We start from the raw sequence: 11217 nt of genomic DNA, 5'->3' as shown, positions 1-11217 counted from the left end.
AATGATGGCGAGCCGGTTGATGATCTCGCCCTAATGAGGAGGGCGTATACCAACAAGAAGACCGGCCAGATTGATGACGGTCTTGTGAGGGACGTGGTCGACCTGGTCCAAACTCAGGTGGTAGACGAAGTGTCTCAGCTTCAAACCGAGGATGACGCATCGACGGCTTCGACCAACTTGTCCCGGTTTCGAATCAACGAAATCGTTGAATCCGTAAGTTCTTTTATTTTAAAAGTTCAATTCATTTATTTCTTGGTTTAAATTCGTAAATTTGGCTATTTTCTATTCAGTCGGTTCCAAAGAAGAAGGGACGTTTGGTCGGTTTGGGTCGTCGCACCCGGTCAGTTCCTCCTTCTTCTGCACCACCGCCCTTTGTTGATCCAGAAGTACTTACGGCTCAGTTGAAGGACAAAGATGATCGTATATCTTTGTTGGAGACCCAGATGGCGGCTCAACAGGCGGGCTATGAGGCACAGAGGAGGCTGAACCAGCAAATGATGGAGATGATGCAGAGGATGTACCCGAACGAGGTGTTCCCGGACGTGCCAGACCCGTAGTTTTTTTTTTTTCCAAAAACTCGGAATGTTTTATTTTTATTTGTGAAACTTTGAATATTAATTAATATGATTTCAATTTTAATTTCATATTTTCGAATTTAAATTTCAGAAATTTTATTTTAAAAAAAAAATTAATATTTTTTACATTCCGAGGAAATTAATTATATTTTTTACTCGATCGATCGATGCGTTTTTGGACATAAATCCATCGATCGATCTGTTTACAAAAAAACGTTCGGAATATACCGAGGGAACTGTTCCTCGGAATATTCGCATCGATCGATGAACGTCCGAGGAAATATCCCGACGAAGTTCTCCCTCGGTATATTCCGAGGACATTTCTGACAAACTAGTGATCCTCGGAATTTCCTCGGAAGTTTGTTTCCTCGGAATTCCGTCGGGAAATTCCGAGGGATTTCCTAGGAAAGAAGAAATTCCGAGGAATTATTTCCGACGACTTGTTTCGTTGGTATGTCGTCGGAATAACGATATTCCGACGAAATTCCGACGTTTTTTTCCCTCGGGATCCTTGCTGTTTTCTTGTAGTGTTTAATAATGATTTTACAGTGAATTAATAAATCAATTCTTATAAACCGTAGTTGTTTAATAAATTTTCAGTTAGTCTATGTTAATGTCATTATTTTATTCTGTTTATATCATTTCAATTGTATAAGCAAATTTTTTATTATTTTTTAAAAATATAGTCATTATCGTTACGTGGAAACTGCAATAGTTGTCAGCATCATGGATTAAGAGTGGTTGTGTACTCAACATTATGATTAAGCAAGTTCTGTTTGCATTTTTTTTTTAAGGTTCTATTTGCATTTAAGATTTAATCTACTTGCTCCAAAGTGCAACCAGGAAAATTAATAGCAAAACTTAGGGTATGATTGGTATATGTTGTGCTTTCATGTTTTGGCTGTAGAATTATAGTTGTGATTATTTTTTCTTATTTTTTCTTTTTTTTTTGTAACTTAATTTATTTTTTCTTTGGCCTTAGGTTTTTAATTCTTAAGACTCATTAGATTTGGACTGTATGTATTTGTCTCTCGACAACAATTATAATAACATGATTTTAAAGAAAGGCTGTGAATTTATTATAAATTGCTGTGAATGTAAAAAAAAAGTGATAAAGCTTGATTGCTTTTGATTGAGTGCTGTGAACTTAAATGGTGTTGTCTACCGCTCCCACAACTGGTACCAATCATCCTCTTAGTCAATTGATCTACAAAAAAACCGGATCTAACCGGTTCTCCACTTCTACATTTGATTACAATCAGTTTATCACAACCCCAACCAAATAGAATAACCCGGTCCAACATCATTTCTCAGTACCTATACCCAGTTGGCATCCCAAGCCGGTCAAACCGACCTGAACCGGGATAAGACTTGTTCATAAAACTAATGTGTAGAGCATAAACTTTCTACGGACCAGACCTTGTATAACCACAGTGTGGCACATCAACAAATCCAAACTGTTTCGACGAAGACTGCTTGTTATACAACTGAGGTCGCGACTTTGGGGCACTACCGAGCGGGACTTAGCCCTAGATGACTCTGTACAAGCCATGAATCTTGGATGGTCCGCATAGCAGCAACGTTTTGTGCAATCACTCGGTGCAATTGAACTAACCGTGAAAGCACTGCCCTTGCTTATAGAAGTAGCTGAGTGTAACTGATGACTGTTCTTTGCAGTGAAGAACTGGTTTACAGCCTCTTCATGTGAGGAGGACGGGCTAAAAGGGAAGGTGTAAACTGGTCCAAACCGGCCTGAGTTGTCTATGACAAGCTGGGATAAGTAGAACATGTCTAGTCTATTGCGTCGGGTATAAGAATTTTTGTGTCTCCTGTCCATTTCAAGGATTCATAGCGGAGAACGGTCTGTTGTTGTTTGCCAAAGAGCCGTTCCTCTGGAAAATTATATTCCAGTCTTTTAGTATAAGTAGTTATAGGACTCACAAATAATGATAACAAATGTAAAATGTATAAGCCTAACTAACATGGATGCAATAACGAGAAACATACAAACCTACTATGGTTTGAACATACGCCTATAATGATGTAATTACCTTGAAAATATGAGAGTGACCTAGCTTGGAAATGCATGAATAGATCAAATGCTCTTGTTTTTCTGGCGTTGGTGGATCCTTATGGATGAGAATAGAGTTGTTAAAGAGGACTCTTAAATAAAAGGTTAGTTTCAGATTAAATAAGAATAATCTAAAACAGGCTTACTGTGTTTTGGAAGTGAGAAGATTTGGTGTTGTTGGATTGAGAAGAGGATGATTCAGGTGTGACGATAACACGAGTGACACGAGCACGAGCCTGAGCTCGAACCAAAGTGTGCATCCTGCACAGATGGACTGACATTCGCTTTCGTTCGATATGGCCTCTAACTATAGCTTGAAGCTTGACTAATCCCTTGAGTGCCCTTAAATCTCTCCTTGCCTTCATTAAGTTTAATAAAAAAAAGAAACAAATTGTTTGAATTTAAGATTAGGAAACAAAACCAAGAAGAGAAAATCTAAATATCAATTCTTACAAAAGTCTCGAGCTCAAGCTCTCATTATGGATTGGACCACAAAAGCATATTGAATGTAAATACTCCATCCGTTCCTAAATATAAGATGTTTTAGGTAAAACACAGTTATTAAGAAAATTAATTTTTATCTAAAAACTATTATTGAAACTATAAATTGAAACTATTTAACCAATTACAAAATAGAACTATTAAATTTGATTGGTTATACATATTTTGATAAAGTTAAAGCTACCTATAAATATGAAAACATTTTCCATATTGGAACATAAAATAGCTTCTAAGCTGATATTTCTCAAATTACCCTAAGGAGTGAATTATTCTCTCAAATAAAAGGTTCAGTTGTAAAACTTAGGGATCGAATCCACAGAGAGCTGGAGAACCTAATAAATCTAATCAGATTAGTTAAGCTCACTACAGGAAATATGAGTAGTAATAGTGGACGAAAAACGCTATGAATTCGATATAATAGCGCTCCCTAAAACGCTCTGACAGCGCACGTTATAATAGGTCTGGCACTTTTGATAGCGGATATGTCGTATGCTATAGTTAAATAAACAACAGTAGCATTAATTTCTATGCAATTGTTAATATTTATAATAATGAATTCATTTTATTTTTTAAAATGTAATATTTATTTCAAATTTTTGTAATAAAAACAATTAATCATATTATAAAAACTAAAAAATATTTAAATGATTAAAAACAATAATTAAAAATTAAATTTTATTTATTAATTAAATTTTGTTTACAAATAAAATCAGTTTATACATTAACCAAAAAATTAAACCAAAACCTAATTAACCAAACCTAAATAAACCAAAAAAAAAAAATTGAACCAAGCCTAATAAACCAAAACTTAAAGCTCTAAGCTGCGGTCTCCCTCCCATTGCAGTTCCGTCGTCTCCTTCTTCCTGTCTCTTTCTTCTCTTCTTCTTCTTCTTGTTTGGATGAGATTGGTTAAGTGTATAGCTATTGGCAAGTGTCCATGCCGCGTATTCACTTTTCCTGTAAGATTAATTTAAACCCAACACACCAACATTCATGAGTCAATACTCTGAAAATTCAATAGCAAACAAGGAGAAAGTAAACCATGTACTGCACGTAGAACGACACGTCAGCATAGGGCGACTTGTGAGGAGATTAGGGTTTTGAAGATTCTGCCGCAAGCAATCAGTCCCCACGCCGATGCCGGCGCCGGAGACGCAAGATCCCGTGGAGTTGGGCTCGGAAACGAGCAAGGTAGCACCTGTGAAGCAGTTAAACCCGTCATGGGTTAAAGTTGCAGAGAATGGACCATCGCTCTCTGAGCATGTTCTAGAAATAGGAGTAAGTGAAGGACAGGAAGTCGCTGAAGTTCCAGATGACGTGATATCACAATTTGTGCCTCTTTGGGATGATCTTCTCGAAGGTCGATTTCTGTACAAGGCACCACATGTAGCAAAAATCCATTTCATAGTCAATAAGATCTGGCCTTTGGGAGATAAATCTATCAGAATTGACGTCTATGTCGTTAATGATCGCACTGTGAAATTCAGAATCAAGGACGAGGCTACAAGGAAAAGGGTTCTCAAAAGAGGAATGTGAAACATTGCAAACATCCCGTTAGTTCTATCAAAGTGGGCTCCTGAGGAGGAGGAAGAGGAGGTTGAAGAGATAAAAACTATTCCAGTGTGGATCATCATGAAGAATGTTCCTCGCAGGATGTTCTCTTGGAAAGGTCTTGGTTTCATAGCTAGTGCTGTAGGAAAACCAAAGCGCTTACACCCAGATACGCTCCAATGTAATAGCTTTGAGGAAGCGAAAGTTTTTGTCGAAGCTAATATGACAAAAGAACTACGTACCAGCAATCGTTTCAAGTCTAAACTTGGGGTCAATGCGGAGGTGGAATTTGTTTACCCATGGTTACCGGACAGATGCACCATCTGCTCTAAATGGGGACACCTTCATACAACTTGCCGTGCTAAGGTAAAAATTCTGACTAAGGCCAAGTCACCCACAAAGACGCCGGCTAAGGAGATTGAGACTTCTGTGGTAGATGCATCGGAAAAGGATCAACAAAACCCTGCGGTAGCTAGCGTTGAATTAGTTGATGCCGCTGAGATGGAATCACCCACTGAAACTTTGGCACCAGCAAAGATCGTGAAGGATACAGTGACTCTGAACTTGACAACAGAGTACCATGATGCAGAGAAGGGTGGTGAAATAGAGAATTTGGGTTGGAAGAATGTCTCTCATTTGAAGAGGGGCAGATCAGAAGGCAAGGACCACGTTCATGATCAGAAGATTAGTTCACCATCCCGCTTTGCAGTTTTAGATGTAGAGGAGGGTCAAGTTGACATGGGTGAAGGTAATGATAGCAATGCTATCGAGAAGGATATGGAGAAGGGAGAATTTCGACCGGAGGTAAATTCACAGGAGATAAGGGGTAATGATAAAACTGAAACGAGGGAAAGACTTCTTCGCTCAGCTGTTCAAAAACCATCTCGTGGAGTTAACAGAAACCCTTCTGGAAAGAGCCCTTCTAGCACAAAGGACACAGTCCCAAGTGTTGGAGGGAAACGGAAAAATAAAATAAAACATTAATTATGTCGGGTTTCTTCTGGAATGTCCGAGGTTTTAATAAAAAGGAAAAACATTTAGTTGTAAAAAAGTAGATCAGAGAGCAAGGTTTTCAGTTTGGTGCTCTGTTGGAAACAAGGGTTATAAAGGGAAGGAGTCAGAGGATAACAACTTTCGTCTTTGGTGACTGGTCTGTGTTAACAAACTATGAGTACAATCACTTGGGTCGAATATGGTTGGTGTGGCGATCTGATGTGAAAGTAACTCCAGTTTTTAAAAGTGATCAACTGATCACGGTCTCTATGGCTCTTAGTGGTGGAGATGAATTTTTTCTTTCCGTTATTTACGCAAAAAATACAGAAGCTGAAAGGTGTGTACTCTTGGAGGACCTGAAGAATCACCAAAACTCGCCAATCTTTAGAAATAAGGCGTGGCTAGTGTTGGGAGATTTCAATGAAACCTTGGATGTTGAAGAGCATTCAGATCATGAAACAACCCCGTTTATAATGCAAGGAATGCGTGATTTTCAAAGTGTTACTCAACACTGTTCTTTACTTGATCTTCCTTCTCATGGTCCGCTTTACACTTGGAGTAACAAGCAAAGTGAAGGGATTATATCAAAGAAGCTGGATCGAGTATTGTTTAATGATTTCTGGCTCAGTGCTTTCCCGCAATCGTATAATGTGTTCGACGGAGGAGGGTGCTCTGACCATTTACGTTGTCGGATTAATCTGAGTTCCGAAATTCATCGGCCTAAGAGACCATTTAAATTTGTCAATGCAGTGGCTGATTTAGAAAACTTCCTCCCGATGATGTCGCAGTTTTGGAACAAATCTGTTCCCATCTTCTCGTCGACCTCATCTCTTTACAGATTTTCAAAAAAGCTGAAGGCACTGAAACCAGAAATCAGGTCTTTAGCAAATGATAGCATGGGAAATTTGACATCAAAAACAAAGGAAGCTTACGCAGAGCTTTGTCAAAAACGGGAACTCAGTATGCGTGACCCATCACAAGTCAACTTGGAGAATGAGAATGTTGCTTATGAAAGATGGGATAAAATCTCAGGTCTTGAGGAGAAGTTTTTGAAACAGAAGTCAAAACTTCACTGGCTCAATGTTGGTGATAGGAGTAACAAAGTATTCCACAGAGCAGCTAGTGCAAGAGATATTCAGAGTTTGATTTATGAGGTGGTATGTCGTGATGGGAGAGTAGTTCATAAACCAGAGGAGATAAAAGGGGAAGCTGAGAGTTATTTCCGGGAATTTTTACAGCATAAGCCACAAGACTTTGAGAGCATTGAAATCGATAAGCTTCGCGAGTTGCTACCTTGTCGTTGTTCTGATACAGTAAATGAGATGCTACTGAAGGCAATCACAGCAGAGGAGATAACTAAAGTGCTATTTGCGATGCGAAATGATAAATCACCCGGCCCAGACGGATACACAGTGGAATGTTTCAAGTCAGCTTGGCCAGTTATTGGAAAGGAGTTCATCATTTCGATCCAATCTTTCTTTGAAAAAGGTTTCTTACCAAAAGGAATCAATACCACGATTTTGGCTTTGATACCAAAGAAGACAGGAGCCATAGAGATGAAAGACTACCATCCGATCTCATGCTGCAACGTCATTTACAAAGTCATTTCGAAACTTATAGCGAACAGATTGAAGAATACGCTGCCGGACTTTATTGAGTTGAACCAATCCGCTTTTGTAAAAGGTAGACTCCTCATTGAGAACCTCCCTCTTGCTACTGAGCTGGTAAAGGACTACCACAAAGACTCGATATCACGGCGATGTGCTCTGAAAATAGACATCTCAAAGGCTTTCGACTCAGTTCAGTGGAGCTTTTTGCTCAAGACGCTTGAGGCCATGAACTTCCCTACTAAGTTCATTCATTGGATATCTCTTTGCATTACCACAGCTTATTTCTCTGTACAAGTAAATGGTGAGTTGGCTGGCTACTTCCAGAGTGAAAGAGGTCTACGACAAGGTTGTGCTCTTTCTCCATATCTCTTTGCCATATGCATGAACGTGCTGTCCAAACTGCTGGATAAGTCTGCACATGCGAACCAGTTTGGATACCATCCAAAATGCAAGAATCTGGGACTTACTCACCTTAGTTTCGCTGATGATTTAATGGTATTTACGGATGGACGAGTACGATCAGTTGAGAGTATTGTGAACGTCTTTAACTATTTTGCAAAAGTCTCAGGGTTGAAGATAAGTATGGCGAAATCCACAATCTACTCTGCTGGTATGACAGATGAGAATCGTCAAGAACTGCTTAATACGTTTCAGTTTGCTTCTGGTACATTACCGGTGCGTTATCTAGGCCTGCCTCTTCTTACGCGTCAGATGCGAAAAGATGATTATCAATTGCTTATCGAGAAGATAAAGATGCGTATTAGCTTATGGACCAACCATTTCCTGTCTATGGCTGGTCGGCTACAGTTGATAAAGTCAGTATTGCTAAGCATGGTAAACTTTTGGATGACTGGTTACAAACTCTCGGGGCAATGTATCAATGAAATCAACAGCCTCTGCTCTGCTTTTCTTTGGTCTGGTCCTTCTCTTAATGTGAAGAAAGCAAAAGTTTCCTGGGATGTGGTCTGTCTCCCTAAGAAAGGAGGTTTGGGTCTCAGATCACTTAAAGTGATGAACAAAATCCGTACTCTGAAACTGTTATGGAGGCTCCTGTCTTCTCAACCTTTGCTTTGGGCTAAATGGATCCAGGCTTATTTGGTTAAGAACGACACAATATGGTCTATCAAGGATACAACAAATGCAGGATCATGGATGTGGAGGAAGCTTCTGAAGTATAGAGACATCGCAAAACAGTTTCATAAAATGAAGGTGGGAAATGGAAACTGAACCTATTTCTGGTTTGATTCTTGGTCTCCACTTGGACGTTAGTCCGTGGGTGTATTGACTTGGGGATAAGAGCGACTACAACGGTTTCTTTAGCGTTGCTTTTGAGAAGAAGACGTAGAAGCCATCGACAAGATATTCTGAACATTATTGAAGCTGCTATGGAAGAACGGAGAACCAAGCTATCAAATGAAGAGGATTGTGCTGTCTGGAAGAGTTCTCCTGATGCTTATAAACATGTATTCAGCACAAAAAACACTTGGAGTTTACTTCATCAGCAAGCTCAAACTGTCGACTGGCACAAAAGCTTATGGTTCAAACATCATACTCCAAAATTTGCTTTCTTTACTTGGTTAGCTATTCAGAACCGTCTAACAACTGGTGACCGAATGCTTCAATGGTCCTCTAGTATAAACCCAGCGTGTGTGTTCTGCAACCAGTTGGAAACTAGGGATCATTTGTTTTTCTCATGTCCATTCGCTGCAGAGGTGTGGTCTCGGCTAACCAAAAACCTTCTTCGTGGGAGGTTCACCACAGACTGGACAGAGATAATAGTGATTACCAAGGATAGTCAGGACTTTCTTTCCAAGTTCCTAACCCGCTATGTTTTCCAGCTTTCGATACATTCTTTATGTCGAGAAAGAAATGACAGAAGTCATGGAGCTACTCCAACGACAGTCTCGGTTATGGTCGGCATGCTTGATAGGCAAGTCCGAAACAAATGTCTCTCCTTCCGTCAGGTTCGAAATTTTACCTTCGCTGCAGCCTTAGGGGTGTTGTTTTCCACCAGATAGCATAGAGTCTCAAAATCTTGAGTTCTCTTTCCTATAAAATGTAGCACAAGTTGCAAAACAGTGTATTTTCTTTTTGAGTAAATTTAACATATATTCAAAAAAAAAAAAAAAAAAGTAAACCATGTACCTAGCCAATTTCTCAAATTCAGAAGATTAAGGCTTTTTCCAAGGTAAAGTACCCAAAGCACTAGAGAGAGCAGCATACTTTCTTCCATTAGGCCTACACCACCACCGCTAGCTTTCTCTGCCATCTCCGACTTAAGCCTTTGTTCTCATACATCATCTGAGATGTCATAGAGGAGGTCCACACTTGCTGGTGTTGCTTTCCTAGAAACAAGGTCTGAAGAAGGTGTTCAAAGTAAATTAGCTTAAATAAAGAAACACTCAAAGGTCAAAATAGTTCATAGCTTAGATAAGTATGATGTATCGTACACTGAATTTTAGAATGAAGAAGGAGAGTTCACCTTGTCATATCTGGCACATATCACATTCCCACAATCAAAACCAGAGTCGATCATTTCAATCATCTTCTCCACAATCTGGAAAAAAAATTTGTATTGAAATCAACAGCACCATTCAAAAATATAGAGCCATCAACGTTCTCACAAGTAGCTATGTCTTATAATCCCTCAAAGCAATACATAGTACAATACAACTGCAGAACCCTACCTCTCTCTGTGACCACCAAAACGTCGGTGAGAAACTCAGCAAGTTTACTCTCTCCAAGAGAAAGAGAGAAGAGACGAGTGTGACGGTGGTGGTGGAAAGACGGATCATAGAAGCCATGGTGGTGATGACGAGCGATTGGGGATGGGAGAGATGGCGATGGTGGTGATAGTAACGAACGATGGTAGTGGTGGTGGTGTTGACGTCGCGTCTTCTCGTTTCTCTACCATCTACGAACTCCATCTCTTCTCTCTCTTGCTTATCTGAATTGTAGATCTCAGAAACAATAATTAAAACAGAAAAAGTACAGTTAATCTCAAGCGTTAGATTCAATATCATCCAACGGTGCAGATGGTGATTTTTGTCATAAAAACAAGTAAACCAATAGGAAGAAAGGAAGAGGATATACACAAGAGTGATTTTGGGCCTTTGATCAAATTCAATCAATGGTTCAAAACAAAACAATACATATTATCTTTTTATTTATCTTGAACTATTATAAAAATTATCTTAGCTTTAAATACTTTGATATCATAATTTGAAATTTGAAATATAAATTTTGTATTTGAAATTTAAAAGTTTTTACGGAATTATAATTTATTTAAAAGTTAAGATTTAATGTTTTAATGATACATGCTAAAATGAGATATGTGGTTTAGGGGTTAGGGTTAATATTTAGGATTAAGTATATGATTTGAGTTTTAGAATATACTCGTAGTTTAAATTAAAGTTTCTATTATAAGTTTGTAAAGATTATAATTATGATTTTGTATGTAGAATTTAAGTTTGGGGTATAGGATATTAAATATAGGGTGTAGACTTAAGACTTAATGTTTGAGTTTTAGAATTTAAATTTAAAATTAGATTTTTAAAATGATTAAATTTTGAGTTTTGATTAAGAATTAAGTTTGAAATTTAAAATTTTGTATTCAAAGTTTAGGGTTTGAAGTATGATATAAGGTTTGGGATTAAGTTTTAGGGTTTAGGGTTTGAAATACTCTTTTGCAGGGTTTATGTAATTGAATGGAAGCTCATGTAGTTTTCTTGATATATCGCGTCATTACGTATTTGATTGATCAATAATTTTTTGTCTAAGAATTATTCAAGATTTGTTTTCAAGAAAAACACTTACCATAAACATATTTGAAGAATGTGCCATCTTGTATGGCAATTGATAACGGGTCAGGTAGCAGTAACGAGGAATCTAGCAAGGCGTAATATGATGTGCGATA

General features: G+C 38.3%; 1 pseudogene; it reads right to left on the bottom strand.

The window, feature by feature from the left end:
* Positions 1-1512: 1512 nt before the first annotated feature.
* On the bottom strand, positions 1513-10259 carry LOC106422142 (annotated as a pseudogene).
* Between the last annotated feature and the right edge of the window lie 958 nt (positions 10260-11217).

Source organism: Brassica napus, chromosome C9 (assembly GCF_020379485.1).
Source record: "Brassica napus cultivar Da-Ae chromosome C9, Da-Ae, whole genome shotgun sequence".
Lineage (NCBI taxonomy): Eukaryota > Viridiplantae > Streptophyta > Magnoliopsida > Brassicales > Brassicaceae > Brassica > Brassica napus.
The sequence above is the reverse complement of the archived record's forward strand: the minus strand, read 5'-3'. Positions and strand labels throughout refer to the sequence as shown.